This window comes from Petaurus breviceps, unplaced genomic scaffold (assembly GCF_028583685.1).
Source record: "Petaurus breviceps papuanus isolate PSGF00001 unplaced genomic scaffold, PetGlider_PUasm1.0 151, whole genome shotgun sequence".
NCBI classification, from domain to species: Eukaryota; Metazoa; Chordata; class Mammalia; order Diprotodontia; family Petauridae; genus Petaurus; species Petaurus breviceps.
This window is the reverse complement of record NW_027185712.1, coordinates 1,972,914-1,995,775: the sequence shown is the minus strand read 5'-3', so window position 1 is coordinate 1,995,775 and position 22,862 is coordinate 1,972,914. Positions and strand designations below refer to the sequence as shown.

The window sequence follows — 22,862 nt, the reverse complement described above, 5'->3', positions numbered from 1 at the left end:
CACTTAACCCCAAGGAATGAAGGAAGGGAGGAAGAAACGGAGGGAGGGAGGGAGGGAGATGCCTCATTTAAGATAACCTACCTTAGCTGGAGAAACATTCACCTGCCATTCTGATCTGACTATGGTCAATAATGGGCCTAGGGCCACTCAAACCCAGCAGGACTGTGTGACAGGATAAAGAGCAAACATCACACTGGAAGTTCCACCCTACTCAGTGATGCCTCTGGTTGTGGCCCCTTGATTCCTAGATTAGGGGTCTTGGCTTCCTAAACAAAATTATTCTTCCTTATTTTAGCCGACTTGCCTGACTTGGCCCTTCAGCAGGCCAGACCTTTGTCTGTCAGTCCTGTGAAGCTCTTCTTCTGGGTCTCTTCCCTTCTGGCCAGACCTACCTTGTTGTTACCAGTGACCAAATGTGACAGATTCATGGCATAGAAGGTGCCGTGTGGTTTAAGTGAATACCAGAGATTTGGGATTTACGAAAGTCAATTTCTTCCTAGGCCTGGACCTAGATATGAGTTTGGCTAGAAGTGATAGCTCCAGGGGAAAAACAAAGCTGAATTAATTGTGCTTCGCTTGTCTGTGGCTTCATTTTAAAGTTATGTGGAATTATTATTTGAAGGGTCACATCGGGAGTTTTTTATTTTGAGTTATATATGGTCTAGCAGTAGAAAAACCACTGATGCTGATGGTGGTGATGAGGAGAATTTGTTTATGGAAATGGAGAAGCTTATGATGGAAATTCAGGATCAGATCATTGTCACCAGAAATTACAGAAAGGTTATCCTTGAGGAGCCCAGACTGCTTGATCAATGAAGACTATTCAAGGAAATGGTAGAAGCTACACAAAATCTCACTGTGGGCTTCAAGATGCAGCATGTGCCAAATACCTTGCAAGACACGACTTGGTGGCTAGAAATACACATCAGAAGCTCACCATCTTTCATAAACTAACAAGATAAGTCCTCACGCCACAAAGACAGACCTCAGAATATCCCAAGATTGAACAAACAAACTCTCCTGGGATTGGATCCTTATTACAGACAAAACTGCTATCCACAATTACCTGGACTTAACATTAATCCATTACAATTTAAGAACAGAGTTTTAGTATTTTTTCATGCAAAATGTTCATATTCTCCAAGCTATGTGGAAATTTTAAAAAAAGATTCCTAAATATCTAGCAGAGGAGGTCAAAATCATGAGGGAAAAGGATGGGCTACATATCATTCCTCCTGTTCTGTCTTCTGTTAGACTTGTCCTCAAGCTGCTTTCAGTGACACCTCAGAGGGTGAGGTTAGAATAGCCCAATACGTGTATTCGATTACAAAACCCAGCTATTTTATATACCAATGAAATAGTCTGCAAAAAATTAAAAAAATAAGAGAATACTAGCTGGATAGCAACTTGTCCCATGACCATTTCTATCTGACCTCCATTGAAAAAGATGAGAATGTGATTATTAATTATGATAGCGATGACAATAACAGTAACAGTATGCATTTATGCAACACATCAAGGTTTACAAAGCATTTCACTCAGAGCAACCCTGTGAGGTCAAGAGAGGGGAGAAGAGGTTCTTTATTATAAAAAGAAAGACTGCCCCATATCTCAGCTTTAATCAAAGTATCACTAGGATTGATTTTTACTCCTTGTCTGTAGGTTTCAAGTTAGCCTGAGGATTAGGGGCATGGGCTCAGGCTCTTCCTGTTGAGGTGCTATTGTGAGGTCAGATGGAGAGAGATAAAGACCAAGGAGGACATTTCAAAAAGAATAGAAATGAGGATACATTTTTCCCACCAAGGGCCATTTTATTTCCCCCCAAACTGGAAGAAATGATAAAATTTCCAGCATTTTCTTTTTTAAAATTACTTTCATATCTTTGAATATGCTTATGATAATTTTAAGTCAAAACTAAACCTATTGCAATTTCATAGCTCCAGTCAAAAAACAGAGGCTTGACTCTTGCAAAGTATATTTAACCCAAGTTCTGGGCGTTAGACTTGGGAGTCAGTAGTCCTTGTTCAACTACTGGATAAATCTGTGACCTTGGGCAAGTCCCTGCCCTTCTATAAATGCCCCTTACCTCATCTACAAAATGAAGGCACTAGTCTCTAAGTTCCTTCACACTCTGACCTCCTATGATTTGGGTAATTATTCAAAATTTCCCCCAAATTTCCAATTAAAACAACACTTTTTCTCCCCTTTCTCCCCAGTTCCAAAATTTCTGTCACACTTTAACATCTTTACTAAGGCTCCTAGAGTTCAGGAGGTGGGAAATAAACACATTGCAGGAAGTGAGGTCAGGAATACAAAGGAGAAATCAGGCTCCCAAGCCCAGGACAGGATAATCAAAGGTTAGAACAGGGGTTCTCAACCTTGTTTGTGTTATCAGTCCCTTGGAGGTTTGACAAAGTCTTTTGTCTCTCATTTAGTATTTATTTAAATTTTTTTTCTTTAGAAAGGGGAAGGCAGGGCAATTGTGGTTAAATGACTTGTCCAAGGCCACACTGCTAGTAAGTGTTAAGTGTCTGAGGTCAGATTTGAACTCAGGTCCTCCTGACTCCAGGGCTGGTGCTCTATTCACTGAGCCACCTAGCCGCCCCTCATTTAGTATTTATCAAGTGCTCATTGTATACCAAGCACTATGTTAAGTGCTGAGGATACACCAAGAAACATAAAAGATAGTCCCATTGCTCAAGGAACTCATAGGTTAATGGGGGAAATAACATGTAAACAACCATATATGAACAAGATACACATAGCTATCTTTATAGCTATATAGATATCTATATATGTATTATTAAAGTGTGCATATTTATATGTATATGTATGTATGCCTCTTTGCTGATTATTCCCAATTTATCATGTATATGTAGAATGTATGTGTATACACACATTGTAGTCACTAGCTGAGCACATTACCCAAAGGTTGAACAAGGTTAAAACATAGGGGTTATGCAAACTGACTCTGTCCTAATGTCTGAATGCACAGTCCTCGCTAACCAAACTCATAGTGTGGCACCACAATTAGATCTATGTAGTTTCTCTATCCCTGATTGCATCATTCCATTCTCTGCTACTTGTGCCAAATTAATTTGAGTAAGCATTAGTGGCTATAAGCTAGGAAACTTGAATTTACAATAGGAAATAAGTGCAATGTGGCCATGAGTGTGACAAAAATCATAAGCCCATGTTTCCTTCAGAGTGATAAAAAGTTGAACAAATTAAGTTAAGCAGAGTTACAATCTCATATATCTCTTAAGGAGACAAACCTTCTTAAATAGGCTCTATAGGTAAACTAAGTCAAATTAAAAGATTAAACCCCTTAGAGGGTTCAGCATGTACTAATTTGTCTTCCCTCCCTCCCTTCCTTCCTTCCTTCCTTCCTTCCTTCCTTCCTTCCTTCCTTCCTTCCTTCCTTCCTTCCTTCCTTTCTTCCTTCCTTCCTTCCTTCCTTCCTTCCTTCCTTCCTTCCTTCCTTCCTTCCTTCCTTCCTTCCTTCCTTTCTTCCTTCTTTGTGTCTTTATCTGTCTGTCTCTCCACCTTCCTCCCTTCCCTGTCCCCTCTGACTGAATTCAGTTTTTCACACTTTGAGGAGATTGGAATAGAACAGAGAATACTGAGCCAGTTGTCATTTCCTTATCAACAAATGAATCAACAAGATTTTATTTAGTGCCTACTAGGAATGATGGGATGATAAAAGACAAAAATAGTTTCTGCCCTCAAGGAGCTTACATTCTTTTCACATGGTTACATAAGCATTACACACACACACACACACACACACACACACACACACACACACACACCCATTCCTATAAAGTAGATACTAAGTGATTTTTGTGGCAAGGCACTAGAAGCAGAGAAGAGACCAGAAAAGGCCTCTTACAGGAGTGAATACTTGTTGTTGTTGTTTGTCCTTTGTTCACAAAGAGCACCATGACATCAGGGAGGTGATGCCATGACTTGCAAGCGAATTGGATTTAAGTGAGGGAGGGATGTACAAGGGCACCAGCCTCACTTTCTCCTCCAGAGCCATCTGGATCCAATGACCAGATGGGCAGAATGTAATGATATTCATCAGGAGGACTGGAGATGCTCTCCCCACTGTGGTGTTCTTGAGCTGAGTTTTGAAGGAAACCACAGATTCCTAAAGGCAGAAGGGAGATTGATGTGAATTCTGAGCACAAAAGGGTGGTGGGATTGTTGACTGTGTAGGCATGGAGATGGGGAATGAAGCATCCTATGTGAGAAATAGTAAGAATGTCAATTTGACTGAAAATAAAGTACGTGAAGATGGTGAGTAATGTGTAATAAGCTTGGAAAGGCAGACGGGAACCAAGTTGTAAGGAAGACTAATAAAAGGGAGATTTTGCTCTCTGACCCTCAAAAAGGTCAGAGGAGAGGCATTTCAGAACTCTTCCTATCAATCTTCCACTAATGAACAAAAGTAGAAAGTATTACAGTCTTCTTTATGTCACCCTTCTCCTCTTAAACATACCCTCCCAGACCCCCCTCATATTCACAAGCAAGTACCAATCCACCAGAAGAGCATATGATTCTGATGTGGTGGTATTCTGTGAGGTATGCACGAACTTCCTAGTTCAGCAAGCATGCCTCTCCACGAGCCCTAAAATCTGTTTTTACTGGGTTTCTGGCAAATTCCTTTACCTCTTTCAATTTAATTGAATACATTTTTCACTGTATTTAAATCTGTCTTTAGCCCCAGGGGAAGATACAAGTAAAAGGAAGGAAGGAAGTACTTATAGGAAGTTATTGCAATAACTTTTATGAAAATAAGCATTTATAAAGCTCCTACTACGCGTCAGGCACTATGCAAAGCACTTTATGGTTATTATTTCATCTGATGCTCACAGCAACCTTGGGAATTAAGTGCTGTTATTAACCTCATGTTTACAGATGAGGAAACTGAGGCACACAGGTATTAAATGACTTGTCCAGGGTCACCCAGCTAGAAAGTATCCAAGACCAAGTTTTACCTCAGTTCTTCCTGACTCTGGGCACATTGTTCCTTGCACTGCACCACGTGACTGCCTCACAAAGAAGTCAAGGACCCTGGCCTCTAAGAAGCCGGCAATCTCATAAGACTGGCAACCATGGAACAGTGAGAGAGTAAGACAAGACAGCAAATAATTAAATATTAGATCGTGTTGTTTAGACGGTGCAGCAAGGAAATCAGTGGAGGCTAGAGTGTTCAGGGAAAGCTTCATGGAAGAGGTGAGAGTTGAGCAGGGCCTTGAAAGATGGGCAGAATGTAAAAGATGGAGTGGAGGAATGGTAACACTCCAGTGAGGGAGAGAAGAAGAGGAAAAGCTTGCAAGTGTAAAGGATCAATTAATTAATCAAGTATTAAATGTATATTGTGATATAAATGACAGATATTGTGCTAGGCATCGGGGATAAAGGTACAAAGAATCAAACAGTCTCTATTCTTATTGGGGGGGCTTTTTAGAGGGGGGAAGATAGGGCAATTGGGGTGAACCAACTTGCCTAAGATCACATGGCTAGTAAGTGTTAAGTGTCTGAGGCCAGATTTGAACTCAGGTCCTCCTGACTCCAGGGCTGGTGCTCTATTCACTGTGCCACTAGCCGCCCCACAGTCTCTATTCTTAAGGAATTTACAGTCTAATAGGGAAAACAACAATCATATAAAATAGTCACAGCAGTGTAGCATAAACATAAAATTTAAAAAAAAACAAATATATACAAAGTAGGTGGATTATTTGGGAAGGAGGGCATCAGCAGATGGGGGCATAAGAAAAGACTTCATGCAAAAGTTTATGTCTGATGTGCTTCTTAAAGGAACAAGGGGACTCTGTAAGGCAGAGGTAAGATTGAAGCATTGAATGATAGCCCATTCAAAGGTGTAGAAACAAGGGATGGCATGTGGTGAATGAAGAACAGAGAATGACAGTTTGGCTGGATCATAAACTGAGAGGCTTAATGTTCATTGAGACTAGAGAGGTGGATTGGGACCAAGATATGAAAACTTAATAGAGGAGTGTGGATTTTTATCCTACAGGTAATTGAAAAGCCATTGCAGTCCATTGAGTAGTGGGTAAAAGACAGTGAAAAGATCACTCACTTTCGGAGAGTAAGACAATATGTTGAACATATGGGAAAGGTATGGATTATGAAAGATGAGAAGACATAGGGATCATTATAGTTATGTTTGAGTAGTTGAAGGACTGTTGGGTAGAAGGGCATTAGGCTTGATCTGTTCAGTGTCATAGGGCAGACTTGAGAGCAATAGGTGGAAGTTGCAGAGAAACAGATTCAGGTTTGATTTAATTCTGAGCAATTAGAGCTGCTCAACAGTTGAAAGAGCTATACCATAAGACAATGCATTCCCAATAACTAGAAGTTTTCAAACAAAGTCTGGATAGTCACTTATTTGACATGATGTTGAATAGACCTTTGTTTGGTGAAATGTTATGGAGCTGGAAGGGACCTTAGAAAGAATATAATCCAAACCTTTACTTTTGTGTGCCTTTTAGTTTCAAGCATAATGCTTTACTCATAGCAGATGCTTAATAAATGCTTATTAGGAGGATGGAAGAACGAATGCATGAAAGCAGGGAATGAATGAATGATCCCTTCCATTTTACATGAAACTCAACAGTACAGATATGGGGCCAGTGCTTTATACACAACTGATTAGTGATAGAGCTGAATCTAGAGCCAAAGTCTCTTGATATTCAGCCTAGGGATTTTTTCCTGTCATACCTCTTGTCACAATTCTTTTCAGGTGATCACATTTGATCTTCTTTGGCAATGGAGAACTATCATAGAGGGCTTCATGAATGAATTCTTTCAATGACTAGGCCTGTGCAACTTATGCCATCTGTGGTAATGCATCATAATCCATTTATGTCTCTAGTGGGCTGCTTCAATATTCAGGATGATTGAGGATGCCTTGACTGCCATGCATCTGCTGGGAACATTTAATCTCAGTAGAAACTGACAAATTCTGCTTGGACAACTCCCTTGGGCTACAGTAGATATCTGGAGGCTATCCTGCCTTCAAACTTCATTTCTATTTTGGAAAAGGAAATCTCCCAAATCACTCTTCCAAAGTGCATGCAAAATAGTTAGGTTCTAGTTAAGAGAGTAGTCATTTAATGTTGATTATCACCTTTTTCTTAGTTGGAATGATCTCCTTTCTCATAGTCACACATATTTTCCTGTTTTTGTCCTTGTTGTTGTTAGATGTCCTTGGGGAGCCACAGGTATGTAAGGTTAGCCCAAGGCAAAATTCTTAAGTTTGTTTTCAGTTTTCCCAGTCATTTCTCCCTTTGGTGGCTTTGCTCCTCTCCCACTCCCTAAATGTCCTATATGCTTATGTTCTCTTTCTCCTCCATAATCCTGTCATTCTTTTCTTAGATTCTTTATTCATATTGTGGAAATAGTAGGTCATAGAACTTTGAAAATTTTTCAAAAAGGCCTCGTCAAGCTACTTCCTTTTACAGATGAAAAATTGAGACCCAGAGAGGGGAAATCTCTTGCCCAAAGTTGCACAGTTAACTATCATTTATGCCATACTGTGCTTTTAAGAGGTAGGAAGAGAGAGAGATCAGTCAATGACAATTCATCATGTCTCTGAAAAGATTGGGAATTGCTGGGTTTGAGGAATCTGATTCTTTTACTTAAAGAGTGAAACTCACCTCATTGCCTATATTTGTGCCCTAAATGGAATGGGTATGGTACAGGGCCAGGCAGACATTGGCCAAACAGAGACCATCACTTCCATCAATTACCTTCTATTCACCTGGGTACTAACCTGCTTCAGGCTCTCATCACTGCTGACCTGGAATATTATAATAGTTTCGTAATTGATCTCTCCCTCCTTTCCCTCTTGAAACCATTGCATCTCAAAACAATCAGCTGTCAAAGTGGTATTTCTTCAGCTCAAACCTATGTCATTCCCTTATTCAATGAATTCTAGTGGCTCCCTGATACTTCTAGGACCAAATACACATTCTTCTGTTGGCATTCAAAACCCTTCACAAGCTGGCCCCAACCTATTTTTCCAGGCTTATTATACACTTCTTCCCTTCATATACTCTACAATCCAGTCATGTTGACCTTCTTGCCACTACACACAGAGAATGCTTCATTTCCTCCTTCCATCCTTAATGTACTGGCTGTCTCCTGTGTCTAGAATGCATGTGATCCTTTTCTCTACCACTTAAAATTCCTTGTTTCCTTTTAAAACTCAGCCTAAGCTCTGCCTTTTAATGAAGGCTTTCTCGATTTTTCCTCCTCGAAAATTCCTTGTATTTATTTTGTATATACCAATATATCTAAATCTTGTCTCCAAGAATAGAATACAAACTCATTGAAGGCATGAATGATTTCACTTTTGTTTTTGTATCCTCTGCACCTAGCACAGTACTAGCAAATAGTAGGCACTTAATAAAAAATTTATTGAATGATTGCTAGGTAGAAATATTTACAAAGATTGCTATATTAGTAGGATCCATTTTATTCATTGGTAAAGCGTTATCTTAAGGACAGCTAAGTGGCGCAGTGGATAGAACGCAGGGCCTGGAGTCAGGAAATCTGGCCTCAGACACTAACTGTGTGACTGTGGGCAAGTCACTTAACCTTGTTTTTCTCAGTTTCCTCATGTACTATAAAAATGAACTGGAGAGTGAAATAGTAAACCACTCTAGTATCTTTGACAAGAAAACCCAAAATGGAGTCATGAAGAGTCAGATATGACTGAAACAGCTAAATAGTAGCAACAACAAAGTCTCAGCTTTAACATTCCTGCATTCCTGCATTCCAGCCCTCCTGTCCTCCTGCCAGATGTAAGTTGAGATAACAGTTAATGTGACTTCTTGCTTTTTTGGTTTATGCTCTACTTTTCATTCTGTTGATAAAATAAGAATGTATGTACATCTTTGGATTCTGATTTATAATATGTTATGCCTCTGAGTGCTAGTAGATACAATAGAAATGATAAAAAAGGTCATGTCAACTTCACAAATACCATACACATAATTTATCTACATTTTACTTTCCTGCTGGGAGTGGGAACCTAGTGTATAGATTTATGCTGATATATTAAGCACTCCATTGTCCATCACTGAAAAAGCAAAATACATCACTGTTCCCAACAGTTACATTGGCATACTTATAAGTGAATATCAAGGTGACTTCGTTTGGAGGAAAGGATGCTTAATTTGAAGCCAGGGGGTCTAGGTTCATGTTCAGGCTGTGACTTGTTAGTTGTGTGACTCTACGCAAGTCGTTTAATGTCTCTGTTATTCTTTACTTTCTGAAAACTGAGAGGGAGAATGTTTGCAATGTTGACACTCTGTAGTACTTTTGTCTGTTGTCCTGTCTGTGTTGATGTTACTTTGTCAGACAAAAGCAGCCTGTCTGTTGTTCTTAGAAGTCCTGAAAGAGAACTTTACTGCTATTTCAGGAGTCCTGGGATTTTACTGTTTATTTGCATTTGATTTCTCAGACAGAAGCCTTGTCAGTTGATTTGTGTTACTTTGTCAGACAGAAAGGAAATGGAGAAGATAGTGCCGGCAATGTGTGTAAATATTGTTGTAACTCTGTTAAGCTTTGTTTTCCTAGAAACAGAAACTGTGAAGGGCTTGGAGTGGAGTAGTCCCTGTGGGATAAGATATAGAACCAGAGCAGAGAGCTACCTATGTGTGAATCCAGGCAAGAGTCAGGTGAATCCAGGCAAAAGGTGGGAGTAGTCAGCCCCTGGAGGAGGAGCCATGGAGTTTGGAAGCCATCCTTGAGTCAAGATGAAAGAAGACTTTACTTGGGTAATCTGTATTGAATGATGTGATTGTGACTTACTATGACCTAGGGGTGGATGGTGTTTGTACTTTCTGCTACCCCTTAAGGGTGATTGACTTAAAGGTGATTGGAAGCAAGCCTCAAGTCAAGATGAAAGAAGACTTTATTTGAACACTCTGTATTGACTAAGGAGGTTGTAATTTACTGAATGATATATTTTGTTTAAGACTATGTGGCTACCTCAGTAATAAGTTGTTATGTCATTGTGAATGTTGTGCTTTAGTTTCTTGAATGTTATGCTTTAATTACTGAATAAATAGAGAGTTCACTATACTATGTGAATATATCCTTAAAGTTATTCACAGCTGCAGTCCTCAGGAGAGCTGCTTGTGATTGGCTTTATAATTTTACCATCTACACCATAAATAAAGCTTTTCTCTGCTCTGCTCCTTCCAGTTATTCCTGTTCCACTCTTTCAGCAAACTCCTACCACTGTGGGCTCTATGTAATGTGTTAGGCCCATTAAGGGCAGGGAAGGTCTCCAAACTCCCTTAAGCCTATTAAAGGCAACACTGAATATACTTTTTCCTACAAAGACTTTTGATACAATCAAAGGTGAGGCTCAAAAGTACTTGAATAGCTGAAAAACGGGAAGCACCAAAGTACTACTTTGCTTGCCATTACAGGTGTGAGTGGCCACTGTACTTCCAACCTGAGTGAGATAAGGAGACTCAATAACAAAGAGAAAAAAAAGATTGCTGAATTGAGTTAAAAGGAGAGAACATATAAAGAAAAACAACATTATGTAGTAAATAGATATGCCTCCACATATACTGGTTCTCAGAGCTAATCACTTCATCTTTCAGTGCCTCAGGCACCTCTCTAGGACTATACATTGTGGAACATTTGTGGAAACTGAATTGGTAAAGGAAGTTTACCCACCAGGAATTCTCTACACCAATGAAATCATAGTTTCAATTCATTTAAAAAGAAAAGATGTATTGAAAACACTCCTAAGTAAAATGTTCACTATTTTTATTTTTTCTATTGAAAGTTAACATGAGTTAGGTACCTCATTTAAAAGAAGGAAGGAAGAAAAAAAATAAGCATTTATTAAGCATCTCCTATGTACCAATCACTGTGCTAAGTTCTTTATAAACATTATCTCACCTTTACCTTTACCTTGTAAGGTAGGTGCTATTATCATCCCTATTTTATAGTTGAAGAAACTAAGGCAGACAGAAATGTGGTGACTTGCCCAGGGTCACTCTAAGTATCTGAAGCCAAATTTGAACTCAAGTTTTTCTGACTCCAAGTTTAACACTCTATCCACTGAGTCATCTAGCTGAGTCAGACACAAAGAATTATGTACTCATAATGATTAAGAATACTGACTTTCTTTGTAGGCATCTGAGTTGTTTGGAGTGAAGGACACACCATCTACTTGGTTGATGTACAAAGACTGTATCTTCTTCCAAAGGTTTAACTAACTTTATTATTTAGGAGGAGCTGGAACCAGATAAAGATTTTGGAAGAAGCTATTGAGGCCTGCATATTGCCTTCAGTGAATATTACCTTCAGTCCTTGGGAAGAACAAATGGATTAAGTGGTCCATGGCTTTGAGTTGTGCTAAAAAGAAGTCCTATTCATCAAAGCCCAGAGGAATGGCAATGATAGGCACCATATAAATGGGCAGAGAGTTAACAGCCTGCAGCCCCACAATGAGCAAACGTATTGTTACCATTGGGATGGGTTGATGGAGACAATCTGGAGGCTCAGCTCTAGCCTGTACTCCCTGGTGCATGTCTGTCTCTACAGCATGTACTTCCCCAGAGATAGGAAAGTGGGCCAAATCAGCAATTCTTTCCCTAAACAGAGGATGCCATCCCTGGTGTCAAACTCAGGTGATGCAGGTCAAGTAACAACAGTGCTCCATCTGTCATCCTTCAATACTGACCCACCACCTGTGATGCACAAGCTCTGAATTGTTTTCATTCTCTGGAGGGAAACAGCGTAGTGTTATTGATGGCATACTGGGCTAGGGTGGGGGAGGGGGACAGGAGAACTGGGCTCTCGTCCCAGATCTGACTTACAGTATTTTTTCTTTTTCTTTTTTTAAGCAAGCTACCTAACCTTCATGTAGGTCAACTTGCTCACCTGTAAAATAGGGATAACTTAATAAATGAGGCTCATATAGATCCTGAAAGATACTTCCTAGGGTTATTGTTATGATCATGTGAGATAATGAAAATGCTCTGAAAATATAAAGGAACTATTTGAAAGAGATTATTTTTTGTATGAAATCTGCTCTTCCTTGAGATCAAAGGGATTTGCAGTATGTAATGAGAGGATGGCATACAATGTCTTGGCCATGAAACCACAGAGTTCTCCAAACCCCATAGAAACTGAACACAGCATCTCGGGCTCAATAGAAGGGCAGTGTGACAAAATGATTAGGACACGCATTCTGGAGTCAGGAAGACCTGCCTTTGAATCTGATGCTTACTAGCCATGTCACTTGAGTTCTCTGAACCTGTTTCCCCATAGGTAAAGTGGTAATAATAATGCTTGCAGTACTAAATGAGCAGTTGTGAGGCTCAAAAGATAGAATGCATGGAAAGCACTTTGCACACTTTAAAGCATGTTAAATGTCCATATGCATCATAGACTAAGTTGGAAGCAGAGTTCCTTGTTCTATTACAACGTCGTCTTACTCAAAGACAGTGAAAGGAGGAACTCTGGAGATCTTGGGGGTCTAAATACTACTTTTGTCTCTGTATTTGAGCATGTCAACCACTCCAGGATTCAGTCTCCTCATCTGTAAAACAAGGGGGATCCACTTAGTGATCTCTAAGGGTCTTCCAGTTGTACATCTTCTGTTCTAAGGGTTCAGATCTATGGGTACAGTGGTGGTTTAGGTCTTTGCAGTAGATGCCATTTTGTTACTCCATTTTGAAGAGGCCTAGTTGACAAAGATTATTTATATCACTCTCCTTCCAGTCATCATCTAAGGAAATTCACTCATGCCTTTACCCAGTTCTTGATGTGATTCAATAGATTAGTCTATACTGGATGGCAAAGGAGGAAGGGTGGCGATCACATGATTTCCATCCTCAGTTGAGTGATTTGACTTTGGGCCAATTAGACCATTGACTATAGTGACTTTGGCCACCTAGCCTACTGAAATCTAAGCCTGGGCCAGAAAGAAATAGGTCAGTATGGGGAGAAGTCTGGGCCTATAATATCCTATGAGGCATGTTTGAAGGAACTAGGGATGACTAAGGCTAGGGAACAGGTGTGATGACAGGTTTTAGAGATTAGAAAGGTTGTCCTGTAGAAGGCTGAATTCTATATCATTCTAGAAGACAGAAATACTACTAACAGTTGAAAGGAATACAGGAGGTTTATTAGGAAGGACTTCTAATAATTAGAGCTGCCCAACAATGTAATGATCTGCCTTTAGTGGTAGTGAACTCTCCATCACTGGAAAGGTTTGAACCGAGACTATGACCATCTGCAAGGAGATCTTATACAGAGGCTTACTGTCCTACATAGAAAGTTAGACTAGATTAGAGGTGGGGAACCTATGGCTTTGAGGCCACATGTGGCCTTCTAGGTCCTTGCATGTAGCCTTTTGAGTCCAAGTTTTACAGAACAGTTCCTTTTATTAAGAGGATTTGTTCTGGATGTTTGGATTCAGTCAAAGGGTCACACTTGAGGGCCTAGAGGGCTACATGTGGCCTTGAGGCTGCAGGTTCCCCATTCATAGACTAGATTATTTACAGAATCATAGCTCTAGAACTGGAAGGGACCTCAGAGTCCATGTGGTCCTCATTTTATAGATGAGGAAACTGAGGTCCAGAGAGGTCATGACTTGCCCAAGGCCACACAGGTTTGGTCTTCTGAATCTAAAATCAGTCCTTTATCCTGTTACTTGCCTTCTAATGTGCCTTGTAAATCTAGATAAAGGTCATGGTTCTTACCAAAATCAGTCAATGGACCCCAAGTCACTGAAGATCACCTGAGCAGCTTTGAGAATACTCATTGCAGACTGATGATTAAGTCCTCTTGGGTTTGTACTTTGGGAAGAATTTTAAATAGACAGGGAGGGGCAACTGTGAAGAGTGATACAAGGTTTTGCATATGGAACCAGTGAGACCTGGGTGGGCTAAGATTCAATTCTGGAGCTGGCACCTTTGTTTTATAACCTGTAAACAGAAGACAGAAATATCCTTTGGAGAAACATAGAGTATGAGGCTTAGTGGATGAGATGACTTTAAAAAATGAAATTTATAATGTGTCATTCACATTGCTGGGATCATCACTCTGTTAATAGAACTGGCACCTTTTTGTCTTATTTTGTTTGTGGCCTGGAAGCATCTGGAACAGCTGGAGCTGTCCCAGGGAATGAGATATTAACCTCTTCCTCAGCCTTCCTCTCCTTCAGGGCCTGGATCTCATTCAAAGGGAATTATGTACATCATGGGATAGTGCGTTTAATTAATTTTGGAGAGAATCTCTAGTTTGGAGGCAAGCAGTGGAACATAGCAAATGATGGGAAGCTACCTGATGTCTAAAGTCAAATCAACAAGAACTTATTAAGCACTCACTGAGTGCCAGGCACTGTGCAGAGCATGGGGAATACAGAATACAGGCAGAAAGACAGACAGACGCTGGTCTCCAGGAACTCACATCTCAAGGGGAAAGACAACATATAAAAGGAAGCTGAGGGGGGAGTGGCACATACTGGGACATGGTAGAGAAAGAGCTAGAAATGCAGCCTGGGGAAGAATGATGCCACGGGTGCTCTGGGCATCCTCCTTAGCAAGATAAAAGAACCCATGCTTGCCTCTCCCCTCTATGTGTTGTCTTCCCTTAGTGGAATATAAATTTCTTGAGGGCAGGGACTGTCTTCCCTTTTCAGTCATACCCTCAGTGCTTATCCTGGCACATAATAAGTGCTTAATAATCCAGCCCAATCCATAAACATTTATTAAGTGCTTACTATGTGCTAGGTACTGTGCTAAGCACTAGTTATATAGTTAATAAAAAAGATTACCCTCAGGGAGTTTACAAGCCAATGGCAAAGAGACAACACACATAAGGAGGCAGGAAAAGGAGGGACTTTGAAGTGGGGCATCTGGTTTGGTGAAGTTGAAACCAGACAGAGAAGCAGATACCACTTGGGGTGAGCTGAGAGTCCAGGTTCTGCCCTCTCTAAAGGAAGACATTTAGAGAAGTTTGGTACTCCACTCTCCATTCTTCCAATCAGAGGGGAGAGGAGGCTGAGAAAGGTGCTATCAATCAGGACTTGCATGGCCAGCAAGGCTGTGAGATTAGAAGCGATACATTTATCCTGGGAGGAGTATCCTCCGATGATTTTGTCTGATCTACTTTATATCCTGTTCTCCCATCAGTCCCCTTCACGTGCTGTCTGCTCCAGCCCCTTCTCAATTCCATGGCATTCCTTCTAGTGCCTTCCCAACATCTCCACCAATCAAGTTCCAACCCTTCCTCCAAGTCATAAGTCAAGTCCCACACTCTTAGCGAAGCTGTCTGTTATTTCTCACAGTCAGAATACTTTCCTTTGTTGGCACCTCTTCTGTATTACCAAGATATGTGCCCTGCATAGAGTGGGCATTTAAGAAATGACTCTTGTATTAAATTGAATGATGACTCACCCTAATACATAATAATTCCCAAGAAGATGCTGTATCAATTCATCCTTGCATCCATCATAGTGCCAAGCATGGGACTTTGTAGGAGCCCCCAAAATGGACAAAAATTAATGAGGGGCAATCGCATGTGGTGGCAAGAGAAAGAGGCTGCTGTTTGAGGTTTTATTCTCATTTTGCCACTGAAGGGGTGTGGAACCTAGGCTAAGTCACTTCAGTTTGCTGGGCTTCAGTTCCCTTACCTATAAAATAAGCATATTGGATTAGATTTCTAAGATATCTGCCATCTCTAATGACTTAAAGATTCTTGCTCTATTAATGGCATTAGTAAAAGAAAGTGTCAGCAGCATATTGTTTGTTGATGTGAATGAAATGAAGTACTTAAATTAAGCTATTAAAGTTTAAAACTGAGCTAAGACTTTTGAGGCACTCTGTACAAACCCTTAATATACCAAGAGTACATTTTGATGCTGAAATCCTGACTCAGAGAGTTAGCATTGTAAATGTATGTGTAAGCAAAAGTAGTATTTGTGGATGGGCAGGCTCTTTGGTCCCACCACAGAGGAATTCTGAAACCTCTGTCTTTATGCTACAAACCTGCTGCTGCTAACCTGACCAACGTCCTTCTTTGCCACTTTCCCAGCCCCACCCCCAAAAAATATATTAAAGGGAGCCATATGTGATCTGGTAAAGTGGTTCACCCCCAAATAAGTGAATCAAAAGGTTTAGCTCTGCACAACAGAGGCTGGAATACTTACAAACAGTAAGCTACCTTCCCCTTTAAGAGGTGGCAATGAGCTGTACCAGCTAGAGATCCACCCCCACCTCCCCTCCCCCGGCCTTTAACATCATTTAAATAGCTGCTGTCAAAGTCAGAGCCAAGACCTAGAGAACCCAGGAAGATTGCACTGTCGGCTGATATATGAGTTGTTTACACTTAAAGAGAGAAATACTGAACCTGAGGGCAAGACCTTCCTCTAACTGAAAATGGACAAAAATCAGTGGGCTCTTGGTAATAGCTTTGACAGGCCTTCAGCTTCTGGGCTCTCAAACCTGGAGAGCTCCTTTTCCCTACCCCTTCCCCCCACCTTCAATTGCCATCACACTCTTTAAGGCTGTGTTACTGAAAACAGCCAAACTAAATTTCTCCAGGGCATTTCCTGAGGATTCAAATGGAATATTATCTAGGAAGGCTGGTAATGCTCAATCAGGTCAGTCTTACCTACACATAGGAGGATTTGGGTATAAACTGGGGAAGAAAAGGTACTAACAGAACAAAACAACATTCAATAGGTCTTAGACTGATCTCATCTTTTTTTTTCTTATGTCTGTTGATTCTTCTAACTTTATTATTCCTTTCTGTGATGTCACCTTATGCCTCTAGACTCTTCTGTCCCTTCCCTTTACATCTCATCATTGGTAATCAGTTACCAAATTCTGCTCATTCATCTTCTGAAACATCTCTTGCACCTGTCCCCTCCTTTCTATTTTCATTACCTCTCCCCAGTACCATTCACTTTGGACAACCACAGTAGCCTCTTAAACTAGCTTCATGATTTTACTCTCTCCCACCCTTCACACCATTGCTAGAATAATCCTTACCCTCAAATCTCATCTGTTACTACACTGCATGAAAATCTGAAGTGGTTCCTGATAACCTGTTCAATCAAATGACTCTTCTGAGTATCATTCAAGGCCCTTCACAATATAATACTACTTTCTCCTTCCCATGATGTTCTCCTCCACATATTTTATATTCCAACAAAAATGAGTTCCTCTCTGTCCCCTGAACATGTTCTGAGTTCCTATAAATTAACCCTTTGCTTGTGATGTCCCTGAAGCCTACGATATCTCTTCCCTTCACCTCCCTTTAGCTCCCCTCCCCTCTTCTTCTCTCCTTTCCTCTCCTCTCCCCTCTCTCTACCCTGAATTTTTACCCCTTGTTTAACCCCAATTCAAATGCTGCTTCTTCCATGGAGCCTTCTCTGATGCCCTCAGTTTGTAATGCTGTCTCCTCCATTCAAGTTCTCCACACCAATTTGTTTTGATAACTCTTTAATGAATGAATCATGTACTATTAGGAGCTCAAATTGTTTTTATTTATATTTCATCCCTATAGTAGATTGTAATCTCCATAAGGACAAGGATCATCTTACCTAAACTTCTCTAGAACCACTGTATACATTTCTACTTCTGATTTCAATATGTCTTTTATAATTCAAAGTGAGTGTTGTGTGTTGAAAAACACAGAGGTAGGGAAAATGAGAGTGGACAGCCCAATTTCATCTTTTCTATTAGAATTTCATTCCCTTTCTCAGTGATGCCTCTCAAATATGGGTGGTGAAACATTGCGGGGGGGGGGGGGAACCCGCCCCCATGAAGCCAATTAAGCATTAATTATTCTTTTTATTTTTAAGCAATCGGGGTTAAGTAACTTGCTCAAGGTTACACGGCCAGTTATTTCTGGGTGTGGTGCTGAGTATCTGAGCCAAGATTTGATCCCCAGGTCATCCCGACACTGGAGCTAGTGCTCTTATTCGCTGAGCCACCTGGCCGCCCCTAAGCATTATTCTTGAGGAAGCATTGGGATAAGGATTTGGCAAGTAAAAATATAAATGATGAGAGAGAATGACAGCAGTTCATTCTCCTCTTTTCCACTCTCTACCAGGACTTGGACCCCTGGGAATTGTCTGACTCAATGAGAAGACAAATGACCCTAATCACAGGTGTTTCTATAACCTTTTGGAAATCAGCACCTGAAACAAATCAATGAATGGCTTGCCGGGCATTCTGGGAAGAAAACCTTTGAGGAAAACAGTGTACTGACCAGTCTCCTCTCATCAAAGTTTTCCTCCCAGGTAGTTCTGGAAAGGATATCCATAGAGTCTTCCATAATGGGGTGTGTGTTTAAATCCTTTGTAAATGGCTGAGAAGGCAATTCCTTTCAGTCATTTGCTTTGTAAGGCACTTCTCCCCTCCCCTGGCAGCGACAGTCTATGCACTCTATTAGAGCAGGATTTTTTTTTTCTTTCCCCCTACATATAATGGCACCAATTAAATTACCTTGCAGCCCGACCTTAATCTGGCAGGAATGATTATTCCATGAAACAGTTAGGGCTCTAATTGACATGAAGTGCCTGCAAAATATGTCTTTTGCAGCAACCCCTGTCAAAGTCACATTGATATGCTAATACCTATAGCTGGCAGAATCACTTCATAAAGAGAGACATTGAAAATTGAATTATTTCAATTTCAGTACCTAGGAATCTAGTGATCTGTCTGTATATGTAACTAAGTAGGTGCAATACTTTATATGGGTAAACAGCTGTACTAGGGCGTTGCCATGGAAACTGCTTGACTCGTGGCAGTCGTGCTGGTGATGAAGTCATTAGCTGCGTGAAATGTGCTTTGAGGTTGTCAAGTGTAACACTCCAGGAATATTTCAGCAGTATTAGTGGAGCCTTTTCATTTACATAATTTAGGCTTTCACACATGATCTCATTATGGTGTAAGAAAAGAGTGAGTTGTGGGTGCCATCATACTCAGCCTAAATGATTCTCCATCCCCTGATTCAGTCATAGCTTTTCTCAAAAGGGCTCTCACCTCAAAATGGGTCTTGTGGATAATTGACAACTCCCACAAAACAAGTATTCTGAAATCTTTAGGGTCATGGGATAGGCTATGTTCACTCATATTTTGGCGCCAGAGTTGGTACAATCCATTTCAAAGGGTGCTAATACTGGAAAAAAAAAACCTTCTTACATCTTTGGGGGGCGGGGTAATTTGATTTCAAAGTGTCCTTTGAAAGTGGACTTCAGTTAGGCATTTCCCGTGAAACGATTCAGTAACTCTAACTCACAATTATGGGGTATTACTAGAAAGTCACAGTTTTAAATGCTGAATAAAACTTGAATTTCTATGAAAGTAATTGTTATCTTCCAAGTAGTCACCTAGAGAAATTCTATGCTTATTATGAAGGTACTATCACTGCTCAAAACAATATGGAACTCCTCTTTGGGAACTGCCTTTTCAACCAAGTTATATAGCACACAAATTAATCATTATCTAATCAGGCTGTTTTGACCCCTAGTAATGTTGAGTGGTTTGATGACTTGCCTTGTAAACCAGACCTGGCTCCCAGTGAATATTGATTGCTACTGAATCATCCCTGAACATGGAAGATTTGCTATCACTGAGAGTATTCAAATGGGATATATCTCCAAACTGTGGAGATATATTGTGGAAGAACAATTACATAAAAGAGTTTTGTTTGTTTACTTTTTGCAATAGTAGCACAGCATTATTTGAAGAGATAGGCTTCTAGGCTAATTCTTTGGAATGGGTCTGCACTCATTTGAATATAGGTATTCAAGTACATTTATTATAATATTGGTCACATTCTTTTATAGTCATGTATCATTATCATCCCTCTATACTCTAAACACTTGAAATCATGAAACAGTTGAGCATCATGGATTTAGCTTAAATACAGTCCCCTGTTTTAAGAGAAGTAAATGTGAGAGAACTAAATAAATGAAGGTGCCATTTATGGTTGCTAAGAGGAGTAATTGTTGAAAGGGCCATATGAATCATATCTACTTTAGATAACAATTTCATGACATGTGAAATTCCTGCTTAAGAAAAATGATGAATGATGAAACTGATATCAAAGATTTATTTAAGAAAGCAACTTCCAGGGCATGTCATAAAGTCAGGACTTATTCAGTCTGATAACCCATACCTTCTCTATCTCCATATAGCACTGTCCAGTAACATCTGATGGTCTTCGTGATGACCCTGAGTCCCTGCAATATCCTGATGTGGCCTTTTAGCCATCTCGGAAAGATTCAACTATGTTCTATAGGATGATTTTTTCCCCTGTCCTCTCATTTGACAAACATCTTTTGAGCACTATTTATCAGGCACTGTATTTGACACTATGCGATACAAAAATGAATAAGAAGTATGCCTTTCTCTCACAAAACTTAGAACCTAGGAGAAGAAATAATATAAATACAAATCATTATATTATGAGATAGAATGTAAAAGTGTAAACAACAAAGTGTTTTTGAGTTTGAAGGAGGAAAAGGTCATATCTGACATTTGGATATAAAGACAGATTTTGATAGGTAATAGGGAGCATCAGAAGGTTTTTGAGTAGGGGTGTAACAGGATTATATGATCTCCAAGCTGAGAAAGATCTCCAAATTCATCCATTAAAATCATTCCTGAATGAAAATTTCCTTTACAGGATTCCTAACAATGAGCCATCCAAGTGTTTGAAATTCAGAATCAATAAACAAGACTTCATTAAGTACCTGCTGTGTTCTGGACATTGACTAGTTTAGGACCAGAAGATAGAGTGACAAAAATAAAATAATTTCTGCATCTAAGGATCTTCTGTTAGGGAAGACAGTATGCAAACATAGTAAAAAAAAAATAAGGTATTTTTTATGGAGAGGAGAAAGGAGAGAGGTACTAGCATCTGTTAAAGGAGCCTAAGGAAAGGTCTCCTGTAGAAAGTGATGTTGGAGGTGAGTTTTGAGGTGATCTGAGGATTCCAAAAGATGAATTTGAGGGGGTACTGCATTCCATTTATGAAAGTCTAAGCAAAGTCATTGGGAATGAAAGATTAGATGTCATGTGTGAGGAAAAATAAGAAAGTCATTTTGGGTGGCATGCATTTTGAAGGAATGAAGGGGATAATGTATAATAAGCCTGGAAAGGTAGACTGGAGCTTGATTGCAGAGGGCTCTAAATGTCAAATAGAGGAGTATATCTGATTCTTGAAGCAATTGATAATCACTGGAGTTCACTGAGCAGGATATAACATGGTCAGATTGGTGCCTTAGGAATAACACTTATTTTTTTCAGAGAATGGTTTGGAGAGCAGAGAGACTGAGGTGAGGGGATAATCAGGAAGCTATGGTAATAATCTGGGTAAGGGGTGATGAGGGCCTGACCTAGCGTAACCATGTTGTGAATGGAACAAATGAATGGATGCAAGATATGTTGCAGAGAAAAAAATGACAAAATTTGGCAACTTGGATATGTGGAGTGAGGAAAAGTGAGGAGCTGTCAGTTACCCTGAGGTTGTTAACCTGAGTTACTAGAGGGATGGTGGTGATAGAAAAAAGGAAGTTTGGAAAAAGTGTGGATTAGAGTGAAGGCAAATGAGTTCTGTTGTGGTCCTGTTGAGACTGAGATGCAAAGGGGATGTTCGGTTTTAAAATGTCCAGTAAGCAATTACAGTTTTGGGTCTGTGAGCTCAAGAATAAGAAAAAAGTTAAGTCAAAGAAACCAGTATTAAGCACCCATCATGTCTAGGTGCTATGCTTAGCACCAAGGATACAAAGAAAGGCAAAAACAGTTCCTGGGCCCAATGAATACACAAACTAATGAGTGGAGGAGACAACATGAACGCAATTATGTACAAAGAAAATAAAGACATAATAAATTGGAGATAATCTCAGAGGGGAGGCTACAACAGCATTAAGGACTGGGAAAGGATTCTCAAGGTAGAATTTTTGCTTAAGTCTGGAGGAAACCAAGGAAGTTAGGAGGGACAGGATTCTAGATATCGGGGGTAGCTATTGAAAATGTCTATAGTCTAGAAATGGAGTGTCTTGTGTGGAGGGTAGCCAGAAAGTCAATGTTACCTGATTATGGAGTACATGGAGGGGAGTGTGGTATAAGAAACCTGGAAAGGTAGGAAGGGGCTAGACTACAAAGGGATTTGAAAGCTAAGAAAAGGATTTTATATTTCATCCTAGAGGTAATAGAGAGCCACCAGTGTTTGTCAACAGGGTATATGTGTGATATGGTCATATTTGTGCTTTAGGAAATGCACTTTGATAGGTTAATGGAGGATGGACTTGAATGGGATGTGACATTTGAAGCAGGAAGATCATCCAGCAGGTTATTGCAACAGTTTAAGCATGACAAGGACCTCTACGAGGGTGGTAGCAGTGTCATAGAAGAGAAAAGGTCATCTTTAAGAGATGTTGTAAAGGTTGAATCATCAGGACTTGAGAATGAGGAGTCAAGGATTATATCAGTTTCGAACCTAGGTGACTGGGAACATAGTGGTATGGATCACATATCTGACCAAGTCCCTCCTGCTCAATAAACTCCAGGAATGGGTTATTTAAGATGAGGGGAAAGTTTTTACAGAAAGATAATTCAATTTTGCATGTGTTAAATTTAAGATGTCCACAAGATATCTAGTTCAAGGTATCTAATGGGCAGTTGGGACTATGAGACTATAAGTCAGGAGAGAGGTTAGTGCTGTGTGTATATATATGTGTGTATATATATACACATATACACACGGAGAGAGAGAGAAAGACAGACAGAGAGAGAGAGAGAGAGAGAGAGAGAGAGAGAGAGAGAGAGAGA

At 40.1% G+C, this 22,862-nt stretch overlaps 1 long non-coding RNA gene across 1 annotated transcript in view; it reads left to right on the top strand.

The window, feature by feature from the left end:
• LOC138153492 (uncharacterized) overlaps positions 1-22,862 on the top strand; it is a 604,705-nt gene that overhangs the window by 94,094 nt on the left and 487,749 nt on the right. The gene's annotated exons all lie outside the window — the stretch shown is intronic.